Raw genomic sequence first — 18832 nt, 5'->3', positions numbered from 1 at the left:
TTGGCGCCGTGCAGGTGAGCGCCACAATCAGGACTGCATAGGACCGAGGCACACAGGGCCAACACCCGGCATCATGGTGTGGGGAGCGATCTCCTACACTGGCCGTACACCACTGGTGATCGTCGAGGGGACACTGAATAGTGCACGGTACATCCAAACCGTCATCGAACCCATCGTTCTACCATTCCTAGACCGGCAAGGGAACTTGCTGTTCCAACAGGACAATGCACGTCCGCATGTATCCCGTGCCACCCAACGTGCTCTAGAAGGTGTAAGTCAACTACCCTGGCCAGCAAGATCTCCGGATCTGTCCCCCATTGAGCATGTTTGGGACTGGATGAAGCGTCGTCTCACGCGGTCTGCACGTTCAGCACGAACGCTGGTCCAACTGAGGCGCCAGGTGGAAATGGCATGGCAAGCCGTTCCACAGGACTACATCCAGCATCTCTACGATCGTCTCCATGGGAGAATAGCAGCCTGCACTGCTGCGAAAGGTGGATATACACTGCACTAGTGCCGACATTGTGCATGCTCGGTTGCCTGTGTCTATGTGCCTGTGGTTCTGTCAGTGTGATCATGTGATGTATCTGACCCCAGGAATGGGTCAATAAAGTTTCCCCTTCCTGGGACAATGAATTCACGGTGTTCTTATTTCAATTTCCAGGAGTGTATTTAATAGCAGAAGCCACTATGTAGCACTGGTATCCAATGAGAGGGGCGTCTGTAGAACCTAACCTACTTGATTCATAGTATAGTTTCTAACCTAACCTAACCTCCTTTGGCCCAGTCAAAAAATGACGAAGGAGGTCGGGCCCAGCGTGCCCACGCTGTCGGCTGGCACTGTCGGGCGACGTCTGGCGACGGTGTCTGACGACCGTTGTCGGCGCCACTGCGATGGCAGCCGTACGGCCGGGGACGTCGCTGTCTCAGCTGTTCCGTACCGGTTCTTGCGCCGTGTGTTTGTTCCTCGTTTCTGTCGGCGTTGTTAGTAAAATAACACTGATCACGTTTCCCATTTCGTATAATAAAGCAATATTTCGAACTGATATTGTTGTGGCGTTGCAAGACAGCCACGCCACTCGGAAGTAGCCGAAAGGCACGCGTACACACACGCCGGCTGGCGTGAGGTCTGAAACAGGATACTTAATGAATGCTATAAAGAAAAGTACGGAGCTTCTGTTTACTTAAATTTAATTCATCCTTGTGGTACATCGCTCTTGAGACTCTCAGATATGGTTAATGGCGCCTTGCTAGGTCGTAGCCATGGACTTAGCTAAAGGCTATTCTAACTGTCTCTCGGCAAATGAGAGAAAGGCTTCGTCAGTGTAGTCGCTAGCAAAGTCGTCGTACAACTGGGGCGAGTGCTCGTACGTCTCTCTAGACCTGCCGTGTGGTGGCGCTCGGTCTGCAATTACTGACAGTGGCGACACGCGGGTCCGACATGTACTAATGGACCGCGGCCGACTTAAAGCTACCACCTAGCAAGTGTGGTGTCTGGCGGTGACACCACAGATATTACGGTTTTTACTCTGTATTCAGGAAAAAATTTAAAAAAGCGCCTGTTACAACGGAGACGAAAGAAATACCGGAAAATACCGGTTATTCGGAACTAAAATACCGGTATCGGCTTTAACCGGTCAGTTTTTCCCATTCCTGCCAGGCACTACTGTGCCACCACCTTTCTATTAACAAAGCTGTGTAGGTAAAGTCTTCGCTAATCACCCAGGGCTCCGGAATGTCACATTTCGAAACATTTTACTATTAATACTGTCTGCACGTTCATTAATTGGACATCACGAACACGAACAGCTACGATCTCAATACAGTTCCCTAAGGCAAGAAGTTACTTCTACATCCGCCGATGAATCTCCGATGCGTGACAGCTTTCTTCGCCTTCCCTACCAAAAAATGCTCGATCCAGTCACAAATTTCGCTCGATACACCGTACAATTGTACTTTTGATAATAAGAGTAGACGTGGTACTGATTCAAATGACTTTCGGAAATCGAGAAGTACTGGGACTACCTGACTGCCTCCACTCGTGGCTTTTAGTATGCCGTGAGAGAAGTAAGTGAGTTGGGTTTTACGAGATTGACGTTTCCGAAATCCGTGCTACTTGACATAGAGGACCTCATTCTGTTCGAGGCACCTCACTATGTTTTAACTCAGATTATCTGCTAAAATTGCACAACAAATCGATGTGGAGCATAGTTGGCGGCAGTTTTATGAATCGCTTTTGCTGTTCTCCTGACCTCCGCTCTCTTCCGACAACTGGGGACGGTTTTCTGTTTGAGACATTATAATTAACAGATTACACCTTATAAGAGAAAAGATTATGAAATGCGTCAATGCATAGCAGACGTGACAGAAAAGTTGATAGCGACCCGCTAAAACGTCCAGGTGCGGACTTTTCGCTCATTTTTCTCGACAACAATAGTAACCAGTGCACACAACACCGCACGTTAATCAACAATGTCTACTTTATTGCTACAACACTGTTGCATATTTAAAATTGAGAGCGAGTCTAAACGTTCCGTAGTGGTCCCACGTCATCCGAATTTGATGCATCATAAGACGAACACTTTAAATTTTGCGATTAAAGTGATTTTCATTTTCTGTGTAAAAAAGTGATGTGGCGACAACTGCTGAACAAACTTTCCTCGCCCTGCTGTACGACAAATCGCAGAAAAAACGTCGCGTTCTGGACAGGTCTCTAGTGCGGTGCATTAATGAAACTGCATATTTTCGTAGTATGCAAGTATAGGTCCACCAAATAAGGTACTTTAGCTTTGCAAACACGTAAACAAACGTGGCGGCGCGTCGCTTTGCTTCTTTCAGCCAGCCGCGGTTTGCCACACATCAGGCCGTCACCAGAAACTTCATTTGAGAGAACAGTCAAAATAATACCGCACGAATACTGCGGTGAACGTCCTCGGTGCTGCGTCGTACCGCCAGAAGCACGTCCGTGTGGCGTCACGTGTCCCGTGCCGTGACCGGCCGACAGGAGAACAGGAAGCGGCTGCCGTGTCGATTTAAGGTCCGCGCACTTGTTTGTCAATCGTGAGCCAACGAGTCTGTTAACTTAATCTCGCTTTTGGAGCAGACTCTGTTTGTCTATGCTCCAAATGCAGGTACAACATTTCTAACATACTCTGGCACTGTCTTTACAGAAGAAGAAAGCAAGATGCTGGTCCAGAGGTGACTTAGAATGAGAAATACACAAGCTGTAACCTGTTAAAGGTAAATGTTACACTCGGAACGTGACGGCTACGTCAGCTTTCTGCGAATGGACAGGGGAAGTTCTAATAACTTGTTTGGAGCACCTTCCCGCTCACATTGAAAAAGAAGACACAAGTACGAGAAAATTTATTCTCTTCTATTTGGTATTCTATGACAGATTATTAAGGTACCACAATGTGGGAACATGAAGCCTACATCGCCCTTGGAAGAATTTCGACTTTTTATTGTACTGCATCTTGTGCGCAGAATGCTGATTTTCTTCTTAACCTTATCCTGCGTAAACTATGGCTGGGAAAGATGCGACACGTCTACTATTTTGGTAACTGCCAGTGCTATTTTACTTTCTTGCTTGATCGTAGCTTGCACGGGTCGTGGTGACTCACGATACACTCATATATAAATTCTAACAAAAGTATTTCACTAAGCATGTGCGGCAAAACACCAGCACACAAGTCAGCCACGTTTTCAAATTTTCCATCAATCAAAATTTCGCTCAAACACGTCAAACACGCCCCGTGTCAAACAAAACCCTACACGTTCAAATATTTGGCACGCAGAGTAAAATTTGGTGCCACTATTTGATTGTGTAGCGGGCCTTTAGGTGTTTTTAAGGATGAATTGCTTATCTGATAGTCTCAGTAGTTATGCATACGCCATACGAAAATGTGCAGCGTAACTGACGGGTAAAATTAGAGATTTCCCCAAAGTGTACAGATTTGGCCACGATTTGCTGTGTAAAAGTTTCGGGAAATATAACTTCAGCAGATTACCCCTGTTGCAAGTAAAACGGTTTTAAGATGGGTCCATTATTACGGGGAAAGGAATTTTTAATTATGAAACTAGCAAACTTTCAAAAATATGGATAGAAGCACTACCGCAGAAGAGGTGAAGGGAAGGCCAGAAGAGATAGAAGGGGGGGGGGGGACGGTGTGGGCGAAATCCGCGGGCATCACGCCTCATGGGAGGCCCCACGTCTCTCAAGGCTTCGGCGGCCCTGCAATACAAAGCTGACAAATGTGAGGCTGCTTTTGTAAAATAATTTCTTCATCCTGCACCTGCATAGCCAATCCAGCTCTTTCTTGTCACTTTTACCATTCTTACAGGTCAGCTGCATGCAATTCTATTTCCTGCTTAATCTTGAATGCACGACTTTGTCTTTAGACACTGTACATTGAAACCACGCTACTTGTGATGGAATCTGAAGTGTGTTTCCTTTAAATGCTGTCGGAAAAAATGCCAAAGTATTTGCGTAACAAACGAACAGAGCTGTAGAATGTCGCTATAATCTGTTACGATTGTCAACAACATTCAAATCTAAGGTAATCTGATTGCATCACAAGGTGATTTTACATGAAATATGCAGAAAATATTTTCATTCGAGAGTGGACACAAAATAAAATACAGTAAAATTTGATCAATGCAGAACTTGTATAAGTCGGAACTCTGCCCAATCCGTAGAAGTATTTCAGTCCCGACACATTCAATACACTTTTACAAGCTAACTTTTTTTAAAATATATACAGCGTAACGTGTCTAAACCGGATCGCAAATTCTACGACTTTATTAAGAATTCACTGTGTAATGCTGAAAGTTAATTTTGACACAAAGGCAGTATATGCCTGACTATCTGCTGAGCGGCGCAAAACCGAGAAAAGAGGATACGTGCTGCGGGCGTGGACATCAGACTGCACCGCTCTGTGCAACAACGAACAGGTTAGCGAGTAGTGTCGTTGCATCAAAGGAAATGGTTCGCTCGTGAGCGCTCGGTTTGGCGGGGTCTCTGGTTTTCCATTATTATTGAAACTTGACGCACGGGTGGGTGGGGAGGGGGGGGGGGGGGGGAGGGGCGCACGCCGGAACACTGTAGCGCAACTGTGGACGCTGCTGCAATCGGTGCAGTGAAGGAGATGAGTGTTGTTCCGATGACGCACTAACAGCATTATTTTCAAAAATGGTTCAAATGGCTCTGAGCACTATGGGACTTAACATCTGTGGTCATCAGTCCCCTAGAACTTAGAACTACTTAAACCTAACTAACCTAAGGACATCACACACATCCATGCCCGAGGCAGGATTCGAACCTGCGACCGTAGCGGTCGCGCGGTTCCAGACTGAAGCGCATAGAACCGCACGGCCACACCGGCCGGCCGTTATTTTCTGTCCGTTTCATTTGACTAGTAGCGCCTTAAGTGATAAAATGATTCGAAGGAAAAGTACAAGTCGCAAACACTTACACTTAATGAAAACATTAAGATAATCGAGGCGAGTGAGAAATACTAACTCTCTTTACACGAAATAATGCTGCGTTTCAAATGCGGTAAAAAACAAATTCACGATGCTTTAAGAAACAAGAAGAAGATACTGGATGAATGGATGATTGGGATGGGGCAAATGAAAAGAAAGGCGAAGAAGACGGAAGATGTAGATGTAGATGTAACGGAACAATGTGGGAATGGTTCGTAAGTGCGTGGAAAAATAACTTACCTTTTTCTGGACCAACGTTGAATAGTGAGCCAAAGAGCTTGGAAATACCGGGTTGAGGCATACACGGGAAGGCTGTACAGTTTCAGAGCCAGGCACAACATCGTGTGGAATGAAGTGTGTGGGGAAGCTAAGGACGTGCAGCAAAGTGTAGCAACAGAACGGAAGACAATATTGTGCGACCTAACAGCGGATTATGATCCGAAAGACGTGTTCGGAGCCGATAAAACGGGTCCGTTTCGTCGCGCACTGTCTTCAGAATCTCTAGCAATTCGAGGTAAAAATACTCTTTCCACAACAGCAGTTGTGACTGGTGCAGCAAGAGCAAAACTCACAAGCGTCTCTCTATTTTTACATGAAGTACCTGTACTTTTAAGGGGATGGAATACATCACACTATCTCTTAGCTGTTTCCAAATTAGCTGCTTCCCATTGTTCAAGTTTCTGCGACACAATGTTGTTCACACATCCTATCTGAAATGTTGCACATCAGTCTACTGTCTTCAGAATTATCAGAAAATTTAAAAATCCAGCCCAAGAAACAGAATTTTTTAGCGTTGTACAATGAAATGATTTCAGAGGTTGAAGTGGAGAACTCCATTTTTCCAAATAAGTCAGTCGAGTGTCTTAAAATAAATTGATAACAGGCTCGTATTTTGACTGAGTAAAAATACTTCCTTTCCCAAGTTAAATAAAAATGAAAAAATTATTGAAGTTTGAAATTTACCAAACTTCCTGTTAATGGTTTCTTTTCTTTAAGCACGCTGAAATCGTGGTTATTTGCAACTTTTGGATTTAATTTAAAAACATTTTGAACTGACATTGTGTGAAATGAAGCCAAATAAGTGACTGTGGGTTTTCGAAAAATTGTTTCAGCAACGTAGGACACCTACCCTGAGATAGAAAATAAGATTTCCAAGGTTCATACATATCAACTCCTCTGAAAAACTCCTCTGAACAATGTCAACAATCTAGTTTTAATACTACCTATAACTTTTTTGTATTCAGTATCAACGAAATCACAGAATGATTTCAGTTCACCCATGTCACAATACTGAAGAAATTAATTGACTGTTGTTTCTGTGTCAGTGGGAAGAACTTATTTCTGCACTTGATCTCCAGTGTGTACAACATGAACTGCACAACCGATGCCTTCCGTGCTCACCTCGAGAACACTGTTCAGTTAGGAACAGACAATGTTTACTCCACTCATCTTGTGGCACCAAAGGTGGTATCACAATTACCTGACAAAACGTGACAATCGTGTCAACCATATTTTTAATTTTTAAAACATGCAGGTTATATCCCAGCTAATAATCCTGCCGTTTCTCCACCGGTGTTCGGAAGACAGATTACTTCGCACTGCACACCTTTCGCAGTAATAACTTTAAGCTTTCGTGATTTCGTGCATCCAACATGACAGACACACACTTAGCATTTTTAAAACGTTCACTAAAATCGACTCCTACTTTCCCTCAGAACATTCAAATTTCTTCTGAAACAGCCCTCTGACGAGAACAGTGGTGCTGTCCATTGAACGGAAAGAACAATTGTGCTTTGTCGTATGGAAGCCAAACAGGACTTCTTCCGCAGCGATACGTTTCTGTTCCTCTATTTGTAGTATGTGACATACATTTCAGTTTGATACGTCAAACTGTCCCGCAGAAAAAGACTCTACAAAGAACGAAATGAAAAACGACTAACGGATAAAAGAAAAACCAAAGTACTTTTTCGGTCTATGTAATTACAGATTGAAAACTCTCCGTTACTTCGAGCGAGGTGGCGCAGTGGTTAGACACTGGACTCGCATTCGGGAGGACGACGGTTCAATCCCGCGTCCGGCCATCCTGATTTAGGTTTTCCGTGATTTCCCTAAATCGCTCCAGGCAAATGCCGGGATGGTTCCTTTCAAAGATCACGGCCGACTTCCTTCCCCGTCCTTCCCTAATCCGATGAGACCGATGACCTCGCTGTCTGGTCTCCTTCCCCAAACAACCCAACTCTCCGTTACTTTCCTTTAATGGCAGCGTGAAGCATTGTTTCTTTCCACGTCTCATGTCTTCATTGTTATAGGTCAACACAAAGAACGCTACTTCTCTTGGCTGTACGTCATTTCGACTGTCGAAATGTGTCACATGAGTGGCCGTAAGTTTTCCTTAGCTTCACCTACAAGCACACAAGTTTTCCACCGCTAACATTTTCAACTTGATACGCCAAAGTCTTCCTCTGTTTGTAGTTTATCCGTACTTAAAAAGAAAGTTGTGCTGCTAGAAATTCTCGCAGAAACGGCGATCAGTCGCTTCTTTTTCTTTATGTGTTGCGTTTTGTCGACACGTCCCCCACGTTCAATGAAAAATACCGAACGACACAGCGTACATTGTACCTTCGTATAGTCGTGGTTTACTTCGACAGGGAACTCTCCTCTCATGGTTTCAGAGGAAGAACACTTTCTTCTCCTCGTATTAACAGGCACGAGTTTCTCTCACATGCAACAAACGACAGACAATGGAGGGCACTAAAGCGAGCCTGCCGAACCCTGTGCTGCAACTGCCGGCTACTTCTAACTGTTGTCCCTAACATTCTGAGGACATAGTGTCAGTTGCATCTGCGCGCCTACCCCGTCGGAGGTTGGAGTCCTGCCACGGGCATGGGCGTGTGTGTCGTCCTTGGCGTAACTTAGTGTAAGTTGGATTAAGTAGCGTGTAAGCTTAGGGACCGACGAGCTCAGCAGTTTGGTCCGATAGGAACTTAACGCCACCACCTCGGTTGCATCTACTACAAATTTGTCATACAACAGTGAATAGCTAATCCGTAACTATGAATACAATTGAACATTGATAGCACTTTAACGTTCTTTAACGACAACTTGTTACATCCGTCCTTCACTTCTGGGGTAGCAAATGATCGAGACGAATCACGAAGCTCGCGCATAAGTCACTGGCAGTGAGAACGACGACGGAAAATCATCTGTTCACACCCGTCCTCATCCCGTGACCAAAATACAGCGTCTTCGTTCCCTCTGCGTTCACCGGAAGCGGTATTTGGTAATCGGTTCACGAAACCCGGTTTTGGGAGCCCCATGTAGGAGGGGGTTTGTGTCAGCAGCTGTATAGCGCGGGACGAGATGAACGGCCTGTGGCGTGGATGGGATGCAGGCTGTAGAGTGCTGCAACGCTCAATGTTTGACCCGTCACGGGCTCGCCTGTTGACGGGGGGACCGAGCAGCTCGTGTCTGGCCCCACACGACTCGGCTCGGCCACGCACTCGCCCCGTGTCTGATGTCCGGATTCCGGACACGCGGATAACCGAGCATGACCGGGCACCGCTGACTTCTCACCTCACCTCGCCCCGGCTCACTGCACTGTACTGTACAAATCCAACGCCTCCCCCCCCCCTCTCTCTCTCTCTTTCACACACACACACACACACACACACAATGTATTTATCTCTATCTCTCTCTCTTTTAATACAAAAGTAACGCTTCCAAGAACGGGTACGTGACACAGCAACATTCATGCAGCACTTGTTAAGTTAAATGATATTTCAGTACGGTCGAGGATAGAAGACGAGTTTCATTTCCGAACAGAAGATATATTTTTCCTTTCATTAACAGTAAACATTCAATAAGTGCTGTCCCTCTAATCTAGAAGACAACCATCATCATAAAGAAAGCATACAAAGAACATTAAACATGTACAGACATAACTTGTCATACTTTTCATTTGTTTGTAACAGAAACAAAATTAAAGTTATTGTTGGAACTTCCTGGCAGATTAAAACTGTGTGCCCGACCGAGACTCGAACTCGGGACCTTTGCTTTGAGTACCGGCCATGAGTCGTGCTTTGGTAGCTCAGTTGGTAGCCGGCACGGTAGCTCAGCGTGTTCGGTCAGAGGGTTAGCAGCCCTCTGTAACAAAAAAAAAAAAACGGAGTTAATCGATCAGCAACGAACTTAAACGGATGTCTTACGACGTCCGCCCCGAGCAGATTCAACGAACAAAAGCGAACAAAATGAGATTAAAAAAAAAAAAAAGTTGGTAGAGCACTTGCCCGCGGAAGGCAAAGGTCCCGAGTTCGAGTCTCGGTCGGGCACACAGTTTTAATCTGCCAGGAAGTTTCATGTCAGCGCACACTCCGCTGCAGAGTGAAAATCTCATTCTCTATAGTTATTGTTGATCACCAGTAAATCACTAACGCGTTCCGGATTTAATTGGCGTGGCCATATTTTAGTAACATGCCGGCTTTACTAAAGCATCTTCCACTAGGTGCGCTTGTTGCTAGGGTACATAAAATACGTCTTGCAACTGCAGCCAGGCCTGGCAGATCTGTTTCATGTCTGATCCACCACTTTAAGATGTCATCATCATCATCATCATCTCCGGGGCGCATTAAAATGCAGAGATCTACTTCATCTGCTGCGGATGATCTGTTGTTCCTCCATTCCTTGAAACGATATCTCTTTCTGCCTCGTGATGACAAAGTACTTGAAGGATCTATGATAATAAACAAAAGAAACAAGTAATAGAGAACTGATGTGGCAAACGTTCCCGTAAAAACGAGGTGTTTTACGTACATTGGCACCCTGGTCGGAGACAAAAACAAAACTGCGCGACATGTCAGGCGAAATGTCCCAATGAGCCATCCTATCTTCAATTTCTTTCATAATATTTACTCCCGTCCTCTTAACGTCCGGGAATTTTGTTGTAAATGAAACATTGTTCACAAGAGACCAGTCTGTGTTAATGTAATGTGTTGTAAGCGTCAAATAGTGCACCTGATTACGCGAATCAGTCTACATATGAACTGTCGTAGCACATGTTTTATTAATAACTTCCGCAATAACAGAAGGCATTATGCTGTTTCTTATTGCATCAGCTTGTTCTTTGACATGTCTGCTTATAGTAGAGGGATGTGGCATGACTTTTCCATAATGCGCACCTAGATGTATTAATTCTTGGCCTAGTTCTCTGAAATCTTCACGGGAAACAGCATTAAAAGGACTGATATCTTTAGCACATATTGCAAGACACTTTGCTGTAGTACTATTTTTTATTATTCCGGTATCCCTCAAGGAGCTGTATTTTTCTGAGGTTTCTTGCAACTGTGTTTCTTTAGATGAGTGGTTCCCGACTCGAAACACAATAATGTGGAGTAGTTTATGCTTGATACGTACGCAGTAGACGCACTGTTTTCGTCTACAACCAACAGAAATGTACTCCATACTTGACTTTTTAGAACCTTCCCGTTTCTTCAATGTGTAAACATTGGTTTCAATCTTACGTCTTACTGCACTGGCTTCCTCACGCAGCATGATTACAGAGAGAGACACACCACAAATGAGAAGCCCGTACTACTGGCTGCAGTCTCACACGGATAATGACACGTGTAATGTGTTTGGAGTTACGTGCTACGTATTCCGTCACGGCTTCTATGCTCGGTCACTACAACTAGTGCGGGCAGCCTATCCAGTTAGGGTGTGCTCGCCCCATCTCGTATTTTGTGCTCGCCTACTCGGTCATGCAGGACTCTAGCAGGCTGCCCGGCCGTGCCGACACCGACGTCGACGCCTCGCCCGCCCTGCCGCAGCCGCTCCCTCGCCTGCCGCGGGCCGAGCTGGCAACGCCGCCCCGTGACGTCAGAGCCGGGTGGGGGCAGCCCAGCTGCGAGGGAGCGGCCGAGGCGAGAGGAGTGTGCGACCTGCCTTCAGAGCTTCTGCAAATCTCTCTTCTCGGCGACAACACCAGAGAAAGGTAAGGCGGCCTGCTGCTGGTTACTGGAATTTTTGGAAGCTGCCAATGTTCTGCACGCTTTAGGGTGGTTTGCCCCTAATATATTTTCTTACTTTTAAAAATCACGATGGCTTCGAACAAAGGGATGGCGAACAGGGTGTTAGGTTGCTTTGAGTCTTCAGTAATTTATTGCTCGTTATTTATCGCTTTGCCTTTTAACCGGTCAAAACTTGAGCGAGAATAATGTAGAACGGATGAAAAATACCGCCGCATTCAGTCGGCTAGTATTTCGATGTGGCAGTGTAGATTTCTCCAGAATTCTCGTACGAAAGGTATTTAATATGAAAACCTCGCGTTCTTGATTATGTTCGTAGGACGCAAGTTTGCGAAAACCATCAAACTCGGCACTTGTGACTGTGTGAGTTCTATGGCGGCACGGCGTCTGCTGCCACTGGTTCCAGCAGCCGTGGCTGTCTTGCCACACTGGACCGCCAGCCTGGAACCGGAGGTCCGCTACAGGCTGCCTATCTAGCGGTTTGCACGGATGACAAAAATTTGTTTTTCAATATTTCGCTTAGTTTTGCCGACTTTAAACATCTAAAATGTTGTCCTACCGTACTCATTCAGAGGTATAATCTGACATTACGGGGTCCACGTAGTAACATAACTACCGCAGTTGGTAACTTGGCGTGTCTCGAGGTGACGTATTTCATGGCGGACGTTATTCAGCCAGTCTTCCAGAACGACGGCAGTTATTCACACACACACACACACACGTGAAGTAGCACATTTCGCCGGTTATGCAGTCACCTTCGGCATCAGACCTAACGTTTTAGTTTATTACTTCATTGGAAATGACCCTATATTGCCAACAGTTTGCTGACATTATCCACGCACCCCATACGAAGTGTTGGCAAAATTAACATCGTCGTACAGTTATGACGTCACACGTTTAGCCGTGCAAAAAACTGGCTTTTGTTTTGGCGACTTGGAAAACACGTTAAGAATAATTTCAAACCGTCCCTAAACTTTTTCTCGCCTACAGGCTTAACACCAACGTTAAATCGTCTGCAAAGTAATCAGACGTCGGAAGTTGTTTTGTGCATGGGCATTCCGAATACTGTGTAGTCCATTCGCGGATCACAACACGTGGCGCCATGCCGACGTGCTTCTGGCCGTGAAACGCAGCACTCGCGTTCATTTCACTACTTTTACGATTCTCTGGAGTTGAGGTTGCGATGCGCGAGCGATTTGTTGCTTTGCTTAATATCCTGGTTAGACTGAGGCGAAAATTTGATTAGTAGTTTGCGAATTCTTGAGAATTTATCGTAATTTTTGTGCCTCTTGAAGTAAACCTTTCGTATGATGTTTATCGTTCTGTGACGTCACGTATCCTACTTTGACATTACTAATGAAAGGGAAGCGATAACACACCACAATTTTTCTGCACTACACGACGGTGCAGCGCTTTGCCTGTCCGTTCTCGTGTTAATATTTGTCTGTTAAGAGGGCCTGGTGTGCCGACAAAGCAACGCATCGGCGATCTCTCTGAGACGCGTCGTGTTCTGCGTGGCTTGTCGTGCTTGCGCATCAGTCGCATCGTAAGTGACGAAAAAACGAATATTACCGATTGTGAAACTGTCACCAACTTCTGTACTTGAGGTTCAAATGACACGATTAAAGTGCTGTGTAAATTTTTGTGTGCAGGCTATTGACGACGGTAGAGATTTAATTTCTCATTTCCAGTGCAATAGTAACGAACGTGGAGGTAGATTTCTGTTGTGCCTTTCCGTCAGAGGAGTGAATCATGTCAGAATGATAACATTTGTAGAGATATTTGCTTATTATATTTGACTGAAACCTATAGTAAATACTTCATTTAGCCACTTACTGTTAATGAAGCCTTACCCATTATCGATGTTAAGTCTCTGTTTCGGAATTACGGGCAGGCACTAACGTCTTACTGACGCACTGCTGAAAATGTGTGTCAGAGCGCACATCGTCATAAAACACAAATTTGAGTACCACAACTATATAATTTCCAATTTTGACAATCGGTGTGTTGATGTACCAGTTTTCGAAGTTGTTTTTTTCCCTGTCGCAGGGACAGGATGATTTGATAAAAGTCGCACGAATTCTGTGAATAATAATTACCCCGATATCGGTGCTCTAAATTGCTTTCACTCTTTTGACGTTGAAGTTTGTGTGGTGGATTTCGTATTTATACTGGTCTATCAGAAAATATGCAACGCAATTGATGCACACCGTATTAAAGACCTCTCCAAAACATCTCGTGTGTAGCGCGAGATTAGTCGTGTCGAAGTGTGGGGAAATGTGACGTTGACGGATGAACAGTAGCCGCAGCAGAAAAACAGTTTCATAAAAAGGCCGCCAGTTACTCGCGAATGTGTGGAATCTACGCTTTGTCACACATCGATTGTCCATAATAGGGGACTAAGATCACTTGCGTCTTAAGAGTGTGTACAGTGTTTCTGGGTGCTTCTAATTCTTTTGGTGTTTTGTCCACGGGCAAAGTGTGTGACAGTTGCGTAACTTTCCTCAGTGCGGTGCTTGACACGGTACTTGGGCCGGCAGTAGCCGCGACTCAGGTGGAGACGGTGGCGAGGTAGCGCCCTGAAGGCCGGTTCCCACTAGGGCTGCCGCGGGTCAGCGGCGTGGTTGCCATGGAAACGGCGTCAGCGGCACGGCGCGGCGTCGCGGTTTGACCATGTCGAACCGCTTCCGCTGCCGCGTGCCACGCTCCTGGTGCGCGCCGCGTGATGTCAGGTACGGAACCCCGGGCAACACGAACTTTCACCGAACCGCTGGCGCGGACGCGGCGGCAGCTATGAAATACTTATCATCCGATACCAAGGGAACTATTCGGTAGAAAAATTTGATTCTTGGGCATGTTACAGCCTGATATCTTCTCTCGATAAAGGACCGAGTTTCTTTCCGTTATTCGTCGTGGTTACGTGCTGTATCGCATTTACGTAAACCTTCACACGAAATTTTAATGAGTGTGCAGAGGTAAATACGCATTGCGTGGACTTTGCGTACAGTTCATTTTAGGTAATACATTATTGCGTATCAAATTTAGTCAACATATCGAAATTGTTTTAAAGCTGAGAGCAGAACGATAGCTATCACCGTTCTCGATATATTGAACGATATGTCGGCGGACGGGCTGTGCGGTGTTCACGCGCAGGTCGCTCGCGACGCGACCGGTACTTCGTCCTGCTCGTCGTAAACCATGTGGTTTTATCAATTGCAAATTTCGTAAACGGTTCAAGAAATCGAACGTGTTTTTTTGCAAACGATAACTTGTTAAAAGTCATGTATTTCGTCGCATGATAAATATCCAAAATCTGTTTATCTACCGAGATATGAAAGTAACTACAGTTTCTCAGAAGGGATAGATGAATTTTTTTAAACGGCATTTAATAGCATGTGGAATGAGAAGTTAAACCGAGACTAATTTGCTGGTATGTCATAAGATGGAATTTGCTAAGTATCTACAGCTATTGATTATTTCCTTTGGTGAGTAACAAACGTTTTTTTCTTTATCCAGTGTAATTTATTGGTCCAAGACGTGTTTCGCCTTTTACTTTAAGGCATCTTCTGTGGAATCTAGAACGATTCAATTTTGTTTTGATATGTGATACTTGCAGATTATAAAACAGTTCACATCTTTTTTTTTACATGAATAACTTATTACTTACAGTGAATCGAGTTTTTGGCGGACATCTGCGTTTCCCATCACCTGGTCACATGCTGGACCCTTTGTCCTCACTCTTTGACACCTCATAATATGTCCTGTCAACTTACCCCTCTTGTAGTCAAAGTTGTGCCATAATTTCCTCTTCCTCCTCTATTTAATTCCATACCTCTTCTTTAGTTGCACGATCCTCATATCTAATCTTCAGCATTCTTATTGATCACCACGTTTTGAAAGCGTCCACCTTTGTAAAATAGTACCCAATCATTAGAATTTATATTCGATGTGAACAAATTTTCTTTTTCAGAACACTTTTCTTGCTATTCAGTCTTCATTTTATATCCTCTCTACTTCTGCCTTCTCAATTACTGCTTCCCTTTCAAATCATTGAAGTCTTAGAAATGCAGTTTGGTTTCTGTACAAGTTCTAGATAATCTTGTGTCCCTGTGTTTTATCGATGACATCTCCAGAGCTTCAAAGAATCTTTTAATTAAGACTGTCAAAACCTCTCTGTAAACATGCAAATGCGGTAAACACAGTTTCGCTGTTCTTCAGTGTGTCTACTTAGGTAAGTGATAGGATCAGTATTGCCTTGCGTGTTCAGACATATCACAGGAGTCTAACATTGTGCTTATGTTAGTTTGTACAACCCCTCCCCCTCTCTTCTCTACATATTCCTTCTGCTTTCTAGTCTTCTCTTACTTGCTTAGTTTTGGCTTGCCAAATGAGTTCTTGGCAGTTCCTTCTCCTCTGAGCAAAGTTTTCTTTGTTCTTTGTCATTTTCATTCCCCTATGTTTTACAAGTGCAATTTTGGACTTTCTGTCAATGTCATGTTTAGACATTTCAATTTCCCACGGCCTACTTTATTTGCTGCATTTTTATATTTTCCCTCTTGTCAAATTTAATATATCACGTTTTATCTAACGATTTTTACTGTACCCTCCTCCCATTCACATACTCTGCTGCGTTCACCACTTCTTCTCTGAAAGATATCCATTCGTATTCTAGCGGATTCCTTCCTCTGTTTCAGACAGTCGTTGCATTGTGGTAAATTTAAGATTATCGAAAAACTGTGGGTCTTGACTCATTCAAGTTCCATTTCCTTAATTTGCTACTGTTTACTGTCTCTTTAGTTGTAAACTGCAGCTCACAACCAATAAACTATTGTAGGTTTGCGTCTGCACCGGGAAATGTCGTATAATTTAAGATCTGGTTTCGAAAACTTTGTTCCAAATATGTATTATTCTTTCATGATTCTTAAGCAAGGTGCTGGCGATGATTACATTATGCTCTGTGCGAAATTCTATCAGGTGGCTTCCACTTTCGTCCCTTCCCCCAAGCCTTTGCGTTCCTACTGTTTTCCTGTACCTGCTACCGTATCACATTTTAAATTTTTGTCTCGCTTAACTACACTCCTGGAAATTGAAATAAGAACACCGTGAATTCATTGACCCAGGAAAGGGAAACTTTATTGACACATTCCTGGGGTCAGATACATCACATGATCACACTGACAGAACCACAGGCACATAGACACAGGCAACAGAGCATGCACAATGTCGGCACTAGTACAGTGTATATCCACCTTTCGCAGCAATGCAGGCTGCTATTCTCCCATGGAGACGATCGTAGAGATGCTGGATGTAGTCCTGTGGAACGGCTTGCCATGCCATTTCCACCTGGCGCCTCAGTTGAACCAGCGTTCGTGCTGGACGTGCAGACCGCGTGAGACGACGCTTCATCCAGTCCCAATGGGGGACAGATCCGGAGATCTTGCTGGCCAGGGTAGTTGACTTACACCTTCTAGAGCACGTTGGGTGGCACGGGATACATGCGGACGTGCATTGTCCTGTTGGAACAGCAAGTTCCCTTGCCGGTCTAGGAATGGTAGAACGATGGGTTCGATGACGGTTTGGATGTACCGTGCACTATTCAGTGTCCCCTCGACGATCACCAGTGGTGTACGGCCAGTGTAGGCGATCGCTCCCCACACCATGATGCCGGGTGTTGGCCCTGTGTGCCTCGGTCGTATGCAGTCCTGATTGTGGCGCTCACCTGCACGGCGCCAAACACGCATACGACCATCATTGGCACCAAGGCAGAAGCGACTCTCATCGCTGAAGACGACACGTCTCCATTCGTCCGTCCATTCACGCCTGTCGCGACACCACTGGAGGCGGGCTGCACGATGTTGGGGCGTGAGCGGAAGACGGCCTAACGGTGTGCGGTACCGTAGCCCAGCTTCATGGAGACGGTTGCGAATGGTCCTCGCCGATACCCCAGGAGCAACAGTGTCCCTAATTTGCTGGGAAGTGGCGGTGCGGTCCCCTACGGCACTGCGTAGGATCCCACGGTCTTGGCGTGCATCCGTGCGTCGCTGCGGTCCGGTCCCAGGTCGACGGGCACGTGCGCCTTCCGCCGACCACTGGCGACAACATCGATGTACTGTGGAGACCTCACGCCCCACGTGTTGAGCAATTCGGCGGTACGTCCACCCGGCCTCCCGCATGCCCACTATACGCCCTCGCTCAAAGTCCGTCAACTGCACATACGGTTCACGTCCACGCTGTCGTGGCATGCTACCAGTGTTAAAGACTGCGATGGAGCTCCGTATGCCACAGCAAACTGGCTGACACTGACGGCGGCGGTGCACAAATGCTGCGCAGCTAGCGCCATTCGACGGCCAACACCGCGGTTCCTGGTGTGTCCGCTGTGCCGTGCGTGTGATCATTGCTTGTACAGCCCTCTCGCAGTGTCCGGAGCAAGTATGGTGGGTCTGACACACCGGTGTCAATGTGTTCTCTTTTCCATTTCCAGGAGTGTATCTGAATAATCTCTTTTGTCTACACTGTTTCAATGTGTTAAGAGATAGTGAACAATCATGAACGGTAGTCATGAAATCTATTTATGGTGAAATGATAAAACATGAATAATGAAATATGTGAAAGAGTACATTGTACAGAAAATGAAAAATTGGTATGTCTTCACCCAACTTCGTCTTTCGTTCATGTAGGTGTAAGATATAGTTAATCAAACGCACCGCGCGTTTCAGTGGGTCCTGCCCCGTACCTCAGTGGCTGTCCGTCATTGGCTACCGCTAACGTCTGCCGCTTCCAGATGGGAACGCCAATTCCGCGAGTTGCTGCGTCAACGCGGAAAACGCTTGCCGCTGCCGTTGCCACACGCCGCGCTGCCGCGCTCTAGTGGGAACCGGCCTTGACTGGCGGGGCTCCCCCACTGGGTGGCCACACTCACACGTTCAGAGGTGCGGCGTGGGCCGTCAGCTGTCGTAGGGCCGCGAAGCTCGGTAGCTATACTGATGCGTCGATGGGGAACGGATTTACACTGGAAAGAAATTATTTCCAGTTTTGGAAATGTTTCTATAAGTAATGGATTGGGAACGGAACGTGGGCAGCAAGGGCGAAACAAGTTGAGAAAGGCAGAATGTTGATTTTATTATTAACCGCCACTTGCACAATTTCCTTCAGTGTGAGCACCGGAGACTTCGGCGAGATGTTGCACAGCGAGAGCATACCTACCAAGTTTGGTTGTTACACGCCAATTACAGCCCACATCGGACCTCCATGACTAGATGGCTTTATTTATAAACACCCAGTACATTCATGCCTCTGTTGGCGAAAAGCGGTTCGTAAAAATTTTGCTG

Source organism: Schistocerca piceifrons, chromosome 11 (genome assembly GCF_021461385.2).
Source record: "Schistocerca piceifrons isolate TAMUIC-IGC-003096 chromosome 11, iqSchPice1.1, whole genome shotgun sequence".
Lineage (NCBI taxonomy): Eukaryota > Metazoa > Arthropoda > Insecta > Orthoptera > Acrididae > Schistocerca > Schistocerca piceifrons.
This window is presented reverse-complemented; position numbering follows the sequence as displayed.